Raw genomic sequence first — 11,766 nt, 5'->3', positions numbered from 1 at the left:
TAGTCAAAACTGAATTACAGATATCTGTAACTGTAGTTTTGACTAGTCAGAATGACGTTACAGATATCTTAAATTAAAATTCATACTAGTCACAATGACATTACTACTAGTCAAAATGACGTTATAGATATCTATAATGGTAATTCCAGATAGTCGGACTTAGTGATTAAATGTTAAAACGGCTTGCCATACATAGTATACTACATAGAAGTGTACTAAGGGAAGTAGTTGATTTGAGACACAACATGAGACTACCTAGCTTACTGCTACTTACTGCTATATCACCCAAAATCACTTTTACTGTAGTGCCATCAGGAATAAGGTGGATAGGTAATACACGTCTGAGGAAGTCCTGAATGTATGAAAATTGGAATGTTCGTTGGTTTCAAGTAAATTTCTTTTTTCAAAGTAATTTTTCAAAGGTTTTTCATCAGTGAAAACATGATTTTTTTCAAGGTCATTTTTTCTATTTCTATTTTGGCCACAGGAGTGCACCATACATGATGTTCTGAACAGGACTGAAAGCGTTCATGTTTTCTTCCAGGTCAGTTTGTCATTTCTTCATGCACTCTAAACACAAGGTACATATACTGTGTGTTAGCAAGTTCCATAACATCTCTGTCAGCACCACTCTGCCGTAAGCCCCTGGACCTAGCTGCATTCTGGGGTGGTTGACTAGTGTGCCTCCAACTCCCAGCGTAACTGTAACCCCGCACAAGCTGTCTTCAATGAAGCCCAACCACATTGTGTTGTCAGGGTGGGGATCAGCACATGTAAAAAGCTACAAGTATTTTTTATGTGGGGTATGCAATATTTTTTTTTATCATGCACTCTATTTTGTATCTTTTCAGGAGATACCCCACCCCCATTGTTGCCATAATGAATCATGGTCGGCTTACCTGTCGGTTTTTTATTGTCGTCAGACACACGCTTAACTCAGAATGAACCTCACGATAGTTACACTAACTCAAATCAGCTGTTCTGAACATGAAACTTATGAGTTTCCCATCTCAAGGTTAGTCAACTCAGAGTTCAGGGTTAGGCTCAGCATTTGTTAAACCGGCTTTCTAAAACAGGCCCATGGTGTGGCAGCTTAAATATCCATATCTTATCTGGTCAAAGAGCCCCCTCTGCCGCACATTTTATCTCCCCCTCAGCACTTGTTGTCTGAGGTCTTGATAGCATTCTCCTGTTGAGCTGCCAGTGCCTAATCTTTATTTTGGGGTATATGACATCAGCATCTGCTAAATGACTCATGGCACCTGTCAGCTGGCCTCACGAATAAAAATGTTGGAAACCAACATTTTATGGAGTGTGGTTTGACTTATGGCTTTCCTCAAACTCTGTGAAGGAGTTGTTTGTCTAGCTGACTGTTGCCATTGTTTTTGTCAAAAAGAAAGCCACTGAATAAGGAGGCAGGATAATTTTTGAGGTATTAAACACAATGCCTAACACGTGCAACAAGGAATTTATGGGAATAGATTAGATAAATTGCTGTTAATTTCCATGACTGCACAACACTACTGTGAACCACTGGTGTTACCAATTAAGGCTGGGTGTGGACGTAACCTGGATTTGAAGTTAAATGTCACACCTTTTGTTGATTAAATGTTATAAGCCTCCCACCATAATTACTGTTCATGCTATGTATTAAAGTGATGATAGTTCATTTACAGTGTTACAGTTTGGGTTATGGTTCTGTTAGCTCTATTTTCATCGCTTTAGCTATTAAGGCCATGTTTACATGAAAACAATCTGCAGAAAACTGAACGTTCTCACCTTTCTCATTTTCATTTTGAAAAAAGTTCCGCTTTCAGACGACAATGTTTTGATAACAATTGCCGGTCACACGGCTAAGCAAAAATGACCAAAAGAGCAGTAGTATACATGCCTGGCCAGTAGTTGGCGGTGTGACTTTGTAATGCAACAACACACACCTGCGCACATGCGCACATGCGCACATGCGCTTCCTTCTACAGAGCCGTGATGTATAAACAAACAAAATGGCAACTGCACGAATGTTTGTCTGGGGAGACAACGAGGTGGAGTCGCTACAGTAAATCGACACTTTGCTGGAGAAGCGTTGATAAATTCAATAGGGTGAGCAGCACAAACAGAGCTCGGGAGTCCGCCATTGTTGTTGTGATGGTCAACTTTCTCGCGCATGCCTAGTGACTGGAACTGTAATGCGCATGTGCGAAAAGTCTTCGTTTTCAGAGGAACTGCATATTGCAAGTTTATATGACAAAGGAAATGGTGCTGTTTCCAAAAAATTTAATGAGGATATCTATATCACACCCTATCAAGTAAAGACATAATCTAACAGAAAACATAGATAGAAAACATTGGAATTTTTTTTTTTAGAAAAAAATGTAAAGCTGTAATACAACAATACTGTAAAAGCCTGCAGCAGGCATGCAAAAGTAATTTTAAAATTAAAGCTGCAAGCAGCGTTGGGTGGGACCTCGGACTGTTTCGGCCTCCAGCTCACGTAGACAGTTAAAGACATAAGTTTTAGATGATTTTAGACCCCTCTCCACTCTAGCTCACAGCTGACAATTTCTCCACATTTGCTCATGTTACTTTCAGAGGCACTAGCTCACTTCCTGTTGGATTTAGCTCATGGGTGTCAGTGCGTGTAGGTCTCAATGAGACGAACAAGCCAGTTTTGGTTCGATCTTTCTATGACATTCCTACAGGCCGCAGTGGCCATTTTAGTGTGTCTAGATGGCACTAGAGAGCCAATTTTGGCACTTTTGGGGTTAGTTTTTTCATTTTATCAAATTTGTCACCAGTCCTGACATGCCTGCCAATTTTGGTGACTTTTTGAGCATGTTTAGGGGTCAAATTTGTTTTTTTTTGCGCACCAATGGGGCCCCATGTCATGCAGTAGGTGCCCTTTTTTCCTTTTCGTCCCTTCCCTTCAAACATCCTGAGTCCATCACTGAGAGGGAGAGACAAGCTGTGTGAGACCAGGCAGATGCAGATGGCTTTAAAATGTCTCGAACTCTTCCCTTTTATTCCCAAACCGTGGGTCCAATCGTCAATCTGAGCATACCAACAGAGAGATACACTCGTCCTGAACGCAGACATATAGGTTTTTATGTTTGTGGAGTCAAAAAATGCGATCTTGATTGCAAGTTTAAAGGTATAGTGCACCCTAAAATGAAAATTCAGCCATTATCTACTCACCCATATGCCGAGGGAGGCTCAGGTGAAGTTTTAGAGTCCTCACATCCCTTGCAGAGATCCAAGGGGAGGGGGGGTAGCAACACAACTCCACCTAATGGAGGCTTACGGCGGCCCAGATTCAAACGTCCAAAAACACATAATTGAAACCACAAAATATCTCCATTCTGCTCGTCCGTAGTGATCCAAGTGTCCTGAAGCCCCAACATAAAAAGTTGTTTGGAAAAACGTCATTTGAACTCTGTTTTTAGCCTCACTGTAGCCTGTAGCTCTAACTGCCTCTCTGTGCACCGCTCTCCCGTGTGCGCGCTTGTGCACGAGACCAGCGAAAGCACATGAACACACATGAACACACATGAACGCGGTGCCCATGTCTCACGGTCTCACGCAAGCGCACACACGTGAGCGCGGTGCACAGAGAGGCAGTTAGAGCTACAGGCTACAATGAGGCTAAATATGATGGTTTGTATGATATACAATGAAAATGCACACACAATAGATTGTATAATATCTAATTAGGGCCTAATGAATGACCTTATGAAATATGGGATGCTCTTCCTGAGGTTTCTTAAATTTGTCCCCATTAAAGTTTTCTGTGGAGGAGCCTTTCCTCATCTGAAACAAGAGTCTAAGGACAGAGGGTGTCGTGTATAGATAGTAAAGCCTCTTGATGCACATTTGTGATACTGGGCTTTATAAATAAAACTGACTTGACTTAATAAGTCAAGGAAAGTGGAAAGTGGGATGGATCTATACTTTTTGTGGATGTCATCATCATCTTCCAGCAAGGCATCAGCTGGATTGTTGGTTGATACATCTGATAAATCACCCAGGTTCTGCACTGATTAAAGCGAAGTTAATAAAGTTACCAAGTCAGATTCCTATCTATTACCATGATGGAAGACTGCGTAGACAGGTTAATTCAGGAATATGGTCATGGCTGGTCTCCAGGGCTGTGTGCTTTGTTTAGAAAATGTAGTCATGTTTAGTGACACGTGGGGAGCTCATGTCCAGTGCATCCCTGCCCTGTTTGATCATCTGGCTGAGGCACCCCTCACTGGTGAAGAGTGAGTTTGCCAGAATGACAGTGACATACCTCAGCCAGGTGTTGGGATGGGGGCATTTGCGCCCGGTGGATGCTAAGGTAAGAGCTGTCGTGCAGTGCCCCACTCCAACTGTGAATAAGAGTTGATCTTTGTTTGCTTGGTCAATTACTAGAGCTTCTGTAAAATCTTTTCAACTGTGGCCACACCCCTGACAGACTTGTTTAAGTGTAAGGTGAAATTTATGTGGTCCCCTCATTGTTAAAGTGCATTTGAAAATGTGCTCTGCTCCTGTCCTGGCTGTGCTGCACATAAATAAGCCATTAAAGATCCAGGTGGATGCCAGTCAGGTGGCTGCTGGCGCAATATTGTTAAGACCCTGACATGCTAAGCTGAAGGTTGGCTGTTGGTCAGTGTTGGGCTGTCAGTGAGCACCTGTTGCCATAGTCTTTGGGGTGTATCCCACACCCTCATCAGCCCTTGTCGGCTTTTCTCCAGCCGATTCAACACATTTAATAGGCATCGGAGACAGTGGAGCCCGTCAGTAAATGAAATCACTCTGATTAACAGCATTGGCAGAAGAGATTCTGAAGTGAGGAAAGTAAACAAGTGGATAAAGTCAACAGGGAGTGAGATCAAAACAAATTTATTTCATAAGGTTAGATCATTTTGACTTAGCTCCTTTGCAGAAACGTTTCGTGATGGTTTGTGTTACTGTTCAATGGTGCACGGTAAATGTGCTTTGCTCTTTTAACACCATTTCTCTGTGTCCCTTTTTGAATGACGAATACAGACTACCAAAACATCAAACCAAAGGCACGCATATCTCACCGTGGGAGGGCAGGTGCTGAGTCGATAGTCGTAGATGAAAAAAAGGGTGAATGACCCGCAACACTGCAGGACTCTTTGCAGAAAAAAATATTATTTATTGCACTGTGACGTACGTTTCGAGCTGTGTGCTCTTCGTCAGACAAACAAATACTGTGAGAGGCCATCTTAAATATAGCTGATCACATGATGCAATTACGGTCACATGACAAGCAGCTGTAGTGATTACATGACACAGATCTGATGTGTTGATTACCTTAAATGAAAAAAGAGGAAAAGCAATACATCCAGACACACACAAAGGTGTCAACAGCTCAGAGAGTCTGGAGTCAAGTCTGAAGTCACCTAAGTCATGTATAAACATAAGTGTAATAAGTGTAAAACATGTCATAACACCCATCCGAAAGCGAGCACAATACATTATATATCCACACATCTGAAATGTGATTCAAAACGTGGGCTCAAGCCAAAAATACAATATACAATAATAATAATAATAACAATATACAAATATATAAAGATCTAAATAGAGGGCATACTCTAAAGACAACATAGCCCAAGCTATGTATCAGGCCAGAGAAGCCGTCATAAATGATGGGTGTCATCTCAAGGCGCCTCTGTAAAAAGGTGCATAAATCGAAATACAGGTAGCTACCAAAAGTCCAATCCACCAGGAGGTAACTTGTAGGAGCAAGGGGGGGATTTTAGAATGGAGACAGAGTCAAAGGAAGGGGCGAATATCCATATTCTCATTTAAGCCCCTGGGAGAAACAGTGTCCAAAGTGTACATCCAAAAGAGTTCACGTTGCAAGAGGAGATTATTTATGTTGCCACCCCTCCGTGGAAGCTGTACGCGTTCAATGCCTGTGTATCTCAGGGAGGCAACATTATGTTTCATGAAGCTGACGTGTTTAGCAACAGGGCTTCTCTGATCCTGTGTCCTTATGTTGCTTCTATGTTCTGCAATTCTGTTCTTGAGGGGTCGTGAGGTTTTACCAACATATGCTAGTCCACAGGGGCATTTGAGTAGATATATCACATTGTTAGTTTTGCATGAGATAATGCCTTTAATGGAATAAGATTTACCTGTATGGGGGTGAGAGAATGTGTGTGTTTTGCGGGTGAAATTGCACTGTGTGCAGTTACCACATTTGTAATTGCCAGGTTCGGGTGTTCCCAGGAATGTGGAAGGAGTGGGCGTGGGGTCAGGGGGACAGTCTGCTCTCACCAGCATGTTTCTGGTGTTAGAGGGTCTTCTAAAGATGATTCTTGGAGGCTGATTGAATTGTCCATGGAGTGTCCGTGACCAAGATGTACCAATGTTTTTTTATGGCTTCCGACATGTCCCTGGAGAGAGGAGAATAAGGTATGGCACAAATAATGTTATTATTAGTACCTTTGGTTCTGGTGCGGTTCAAAAGTTCTGACTGTGTGGAATCCGAGAACTTCTGTGATGCGTGTGTGATCCATTCTTCTTTATAACCCCTTAGTCTGAATCTGTGTTCTAACTCCATCTTTTTTTCAGAGAAGTCAGCGTCGGAGCTGCATAAGCGACGTATGTGTATGCGGCATTATGTGATCAGCTATATTTAAGATGGCCTCTCACAGTATTTGTTTGTCTGACGAAGAGCACACAGCTCGAAACGTACGTCACGGTGCAATAAATAATATTTTTTTCTGCAAAGAATACAGACTACCACCATCTTTTTTGCAGGTTGGGGCTGGGGGGTTTCAGGTGAAGATGTGTAAGCCATACCATATGTGCTGCTGAGTAAAATGAGGTCAGATGGGGTTTGGAGGTCACTGGTGCTAGGAGCAGAGACCCCAGAGGGACCTGGCACTATTGTGGGGCTGGACATACATAAAGCAATGAGGACAGGAGGATATACTGTTGGCGTGCACCCCATTACTTCATGCATATCCAGATAAAATACCCATGTGGCTGGGGTTTCCTTCCCCGGGTCTGTCCCCGTCCCAGTGAAAGGCTTTTGTAGTTTCTAGTGCAAAGAGCTGCATGTAAAGGTGCTGACACACCAAACTGACATCAAAGAACTAGCAGCGACGAAAGCCAACTGTTGCGCCGCCTCACGTCGCCTCACGTTGACCTGTATCAGTTGCATTTGAACACCCTATACGGACTATATCCGACCGCCAAGTGGCACGTACGTTCCGCGCCTGCGTGAGAGAGAGTGTTACATCCTGTCAGCGAGGGGTTTCCTATCTGTGCAGCCGAGCACCGCAGCATGGACTATTACATCCAGATGGTCCCGGTGTTTCCCCCCGCAGGCTCCACTTCACTCAGCTGCCCGATAAACCTACTGCTTCTTCCCACTTTAACCTGAATAACAAACCAGGGCTCGGTGCTCCGGTTGGATCCAAACAGAGAGCCGGGGCTAGCTCAGAGACTAGCGGAGGCTAACTGGCTGTGTTTCCCTCCGGTCATGCTGTGGCTAACGCTCCACTAGCTGCTCCCAGCTAGCTCCTGTTTGTTATTCAGGTTAAAGTGGGAAGAAGCAGCGGATCTGTCGGGCAGCTGAGTGAAGTGGAGCCTGAGGAGGAAGCACCGGTTAGCCCCTGTTTCACTACCGGCAGATTCACTCGCAGGGGCGAGGAAATAAAACCTGAACAGCCAATCAGAGTGATCTCTCTCACCGACAAGCTCTGCCACTGATTCAACATGCTCAATCGGCCGAAAAGCCACCGCCGCCGCCGAAGTGCTGACGGTGCGGGACACACCGCAAAAACTAGGCCGACAGACGCTCACTGACGGCCCGACTTTGGTCGACGGACGACCGTCGGCTTGGTGTGTCAGGGCCTTTAGACATCCTGCTGCAGCATTTAAGACATTAGTATGTTTATTCTGTAGCAACAAGTTTATCTTATATTTCTTCTTGAGATTTTCCCACTTCTTTAACGCTTATTTGGGCGACATGATGCCCTGCAAGTCTCATTCCTTGATAATGAATCTGTTAAGCAATATGTCAGAGAGGACAGTGAAGAAACTGTTTGGGTCAGAAACATCAACTCATATACACCGCACTAATAATAGGCTAGAGAGGTAACAATGTGAGGCAGTAAGGTGTAAGTATGGGCCGAATATGTGACAGTAGAAACTTCTAGGTGCTATACTGTAGGCAACTGGACTTGCTTGAGTTCCTTGAAGATGTTTCATCTCTCAACCAGTTCTAACTGACTGGTGGGGATTCGCAGGCTCTAAACCCTGTTTGGGTGTGAACCCTTAGAGTCGTTGAGGTCACATGTGAGTCGTTGACCCACCCGACCCTCCTGTTTCTCGTTAGATGGGTTCAGGCGTGAATGGGTGTTAAGCTGGCTGGGTGGGATCTCAGGACTGCATTGTAAGTGGGTGATAAGTGGTGTTGTAGGCCTCTGCCTCTGTTTAATGATGGTCGATCTGTTTTCAAAGAGAGAAGATGTGTACCTTGCTGTCCCAGAAAGAACATCCCTACTCCCCTAGATGTAAATGGACAGCTGAATGCACAGAGACACCATGACAAGATCATGAGAGGCATTGTCATGCCATTCATCTGCCACCTCGACCTCATGTTGCAGTGTGATAATGCATGGTCTCATGTTGCAAGGACTTGTACACAATTCCTGGAGGCTGAAATCATCCCAGTTCTTTTATGGCCTGCATACTCACCAGACACGTCACACACTGAGCTTGTTTTGGATTGGTGTGAACGACAGCATGTTTCAATTCCTGCCAGGATTCCAAGATCTAACTGCACATTTTAGAGTGGCCTTTTACTATGACCATTCCAAGGTCCAATGGGAAGTTTTGAACAGGTAGAGTGTATGATCATCACATCAAACTGCATTTATGTAGATATTGTAAAATAACTCAACCACCTATGAACCCTGTTGTCAGATTCTGTGTCTGGTATGGTGTGCACAGATAATGCAATGTTTTGTTAGCATGTGTTTGGACAGAGAAAAGAAGTGTGGCCAGAGTCCAGCAGCAGCAGCAGCAGCAGCCCCAACATTCAACTGCTGACCAGCCTGTTTCTCAGCCAACAACCAGGCAACAACAGTCCCACAGCCAGCCTGCCCTACAGCAGCAGCCCAGCTAGCCAACCACCAGGCGGCCTGTTTCCCAACAGCCATGCATCATCCCAAAAAGTTAGAATTCAACTAAACAAACAGAGCATTCATTTAATCTGGGGAACAACCAGGGAAGTCAGTAAAAGGGAACTGATGTTTAAAAGCAAAGGATTTGGTGGCTTGCATGGCATTAAGCATAGTGACAGATTATCTCTGTAGGAAACAAATCTGCTGCCATTACCAGAAAAGTTCTCTGTGACAGAGATCTTTCAATGTGGAAAAAGTGTGAGACAGCAACAGCTTCAAAATGAAGCTCAGGTAGTCTGGGATAAACTGAAAAGGCTTGGGAACCATTTTGATCCATGTTACAAATCTGTCATGTACTATATTATGGAAGATAAATTGCCATTTAAACGTATAGAACTAATAGAGATAACTATATGTATTGTGTCTTTATCGTTAGGAAAAACAAGATGCGCCATGGTTATTCAGCTGACTGAGAGTGACAGTGACACTGTAGTTAACAGGTACTTGCTGACCCCTGGAGGAGAGGAATGGTAAAACTCAGCACCTTCCATGGAACATACTGGATTTATGAACTTTCAGCACTTTATACAAGATTATTGACTCAGTGCACTCTATAGAGGTTTGCACTTTGGCACTGGTTTGCTTTTTTTTTTGCTTAATATATGTAATTCTGATTTTACTGAGAAATCCAATAAAAGATCATTAAAAACAGAACACCATCAAAAACAATGTGTGACTTGACACACTGTTGAGATGGTATACTCAACTGTGTAAATTATTTGAATTGATAAAGTCTCTCTTTTACATGGGCTTAGCAACATAACCTTCAATATCTCTTCCCCCATGCTTTTACAGGCTACATTTATGTTCAAGTCTTAACACGTTTTAAAAATTCGAGGATTTTACAGACTCAGATGGATTCATTCCTTTCTCCTGGTCAGCCAGTATTGTATCAAATTATCTATGAAAGAGGCTTGTAAATGTACAGAATATTCTGGCTGTATTGTAAGTCATTACAGAACAGATAGACCACTCACTGATTTTTATCAATTACATATAGATTATGTACTTGACCCCCTTACAGCGGCTGTATGGGGGACTCATTTTACCAAGGTGTTTTATATTTATTATATAAAAGGTGATGACGCTGACTTAGACAATTGTAGACATATTACTATTATGAATACAGCTGATAAGATACTTGCTAAAATAATTATGAATAGATTACATGATATGTTACATAAAATTATTGTTGGGCTGGATCCAAAGAAAGCCTTTGATTACATTTCCAGAGATTATCTCTGGGCTGTAATGAAGGCTTATGGTTTCCCTGGTGACTTTATTCATGTAGTTAAATGTCTGTAGGTGAAGTCAAGTGTCTGAGTAAATGTAAACAGTGTTTTAACTGAGGTCGAGAGAGGGGTCAAACAGGGCTGCCCTCTTAGTGCTGCTTTGTACATTTTGGCCATAAGCCCTTTAATCAAAATAATCAACTCTGAAAGTTTAATCTCTGGTATATGTGTTGGTCACATGCCCAAGTTTACAGCAATTGCTTATGCTGATGACGTCACTGTTATTATTAAAAAAAAAACAGTTAGAAATTGATGTGTTAACTAATCTTTTAAATCTGTATGAACTAGCATCTGGTGCTAAGTTGAATCATAGTAAAACAGAGGGAGTTTGGATCGGAGACGAGAGGGACAAACTGAACATTAATGTTCAAGTTAATCAAGAAATAAAGATTTTGAGTTTGACTGTCTGCAATAGAGAATGTAGTGAAAGAAACTGGGAGAAAAAACTGACTGAAATTGAAGAGGAAGTAAAGTGGGAGAACAAATGTACTGATTATAAAAATAGAGTCAACATCATTAAAATCTTCATACTGTCCAAACTCCTCTTTCTGGCTAACATATTTCCTCCTTCAGATAAAATGATAATGAAACTAAACAGTGTAGCTACAAACTTAGTGTGAGGTATAACCAGAGAACTAATGTATAAATGCAAAGAATATGGGGGCCTTAGATCTGGGTATCAGTTTGATAATTGCTTTTGTTACAAATGTCTCAGCTGCCATCTTCAGAAATGCTCTTTGGATTGGAAACCGCTCCTTGTGGAGAAAGAGGAGAGGGAGATCCAGACAATTATAGCACTGAGGTGATAAATACACTAAAAAAATTCAGAGAGCATCAGAAATTTCAGATGGTTGATCTATGTAGGTAGACTCCCAGTGAGGGCTGTAGTGTTATTATCTAACTACCAAAGGATGATTCATTGCCATGAGGCTGAGACGCAGCACCTTTTAATCGACCGTTACAGAACACAATGGTATGGCTCATCTGAAAGACCCATTGCTATCGACCAAACAGCGCCCTCTGCTGCACAACATTTTACATCCCATTCAGCACGTGTCCTCTGAGCTCCTCACTGTATTCTCCTGTAGAGCTCTGCCTCATCTGTCATGTTGAGTATCTGACATCAACATCTGCTGCATTTCTTAAGGTACCTGTGAGTATTTTTTGTCTTGCACCTCAATATTTCCACCTGGACGTGCACACACTTGATCCTTCTTCAGTTTATGGGGTTGTCTTTCCTTTTCTTAGGTTTCATCAGAGATGAA

The sequence above is a fragment of the Epinephelus moara genome, chromosome 20, assembly GCF_006386435.1.
Source record: "Epinephelus moara isolate mb chromosome 20, YSFRI_EMoa_1.0, whole genome shotgun sequence".
Classification (NCBI taxonomy): Eukaryota; Metazoa; Chordata; class Actinopteri; order Perciformes; family Serranidae; genus Epinephelus; species Epinephelus moara.
This window is presented reverse-complemented; position numbering follows the sequence as displayed.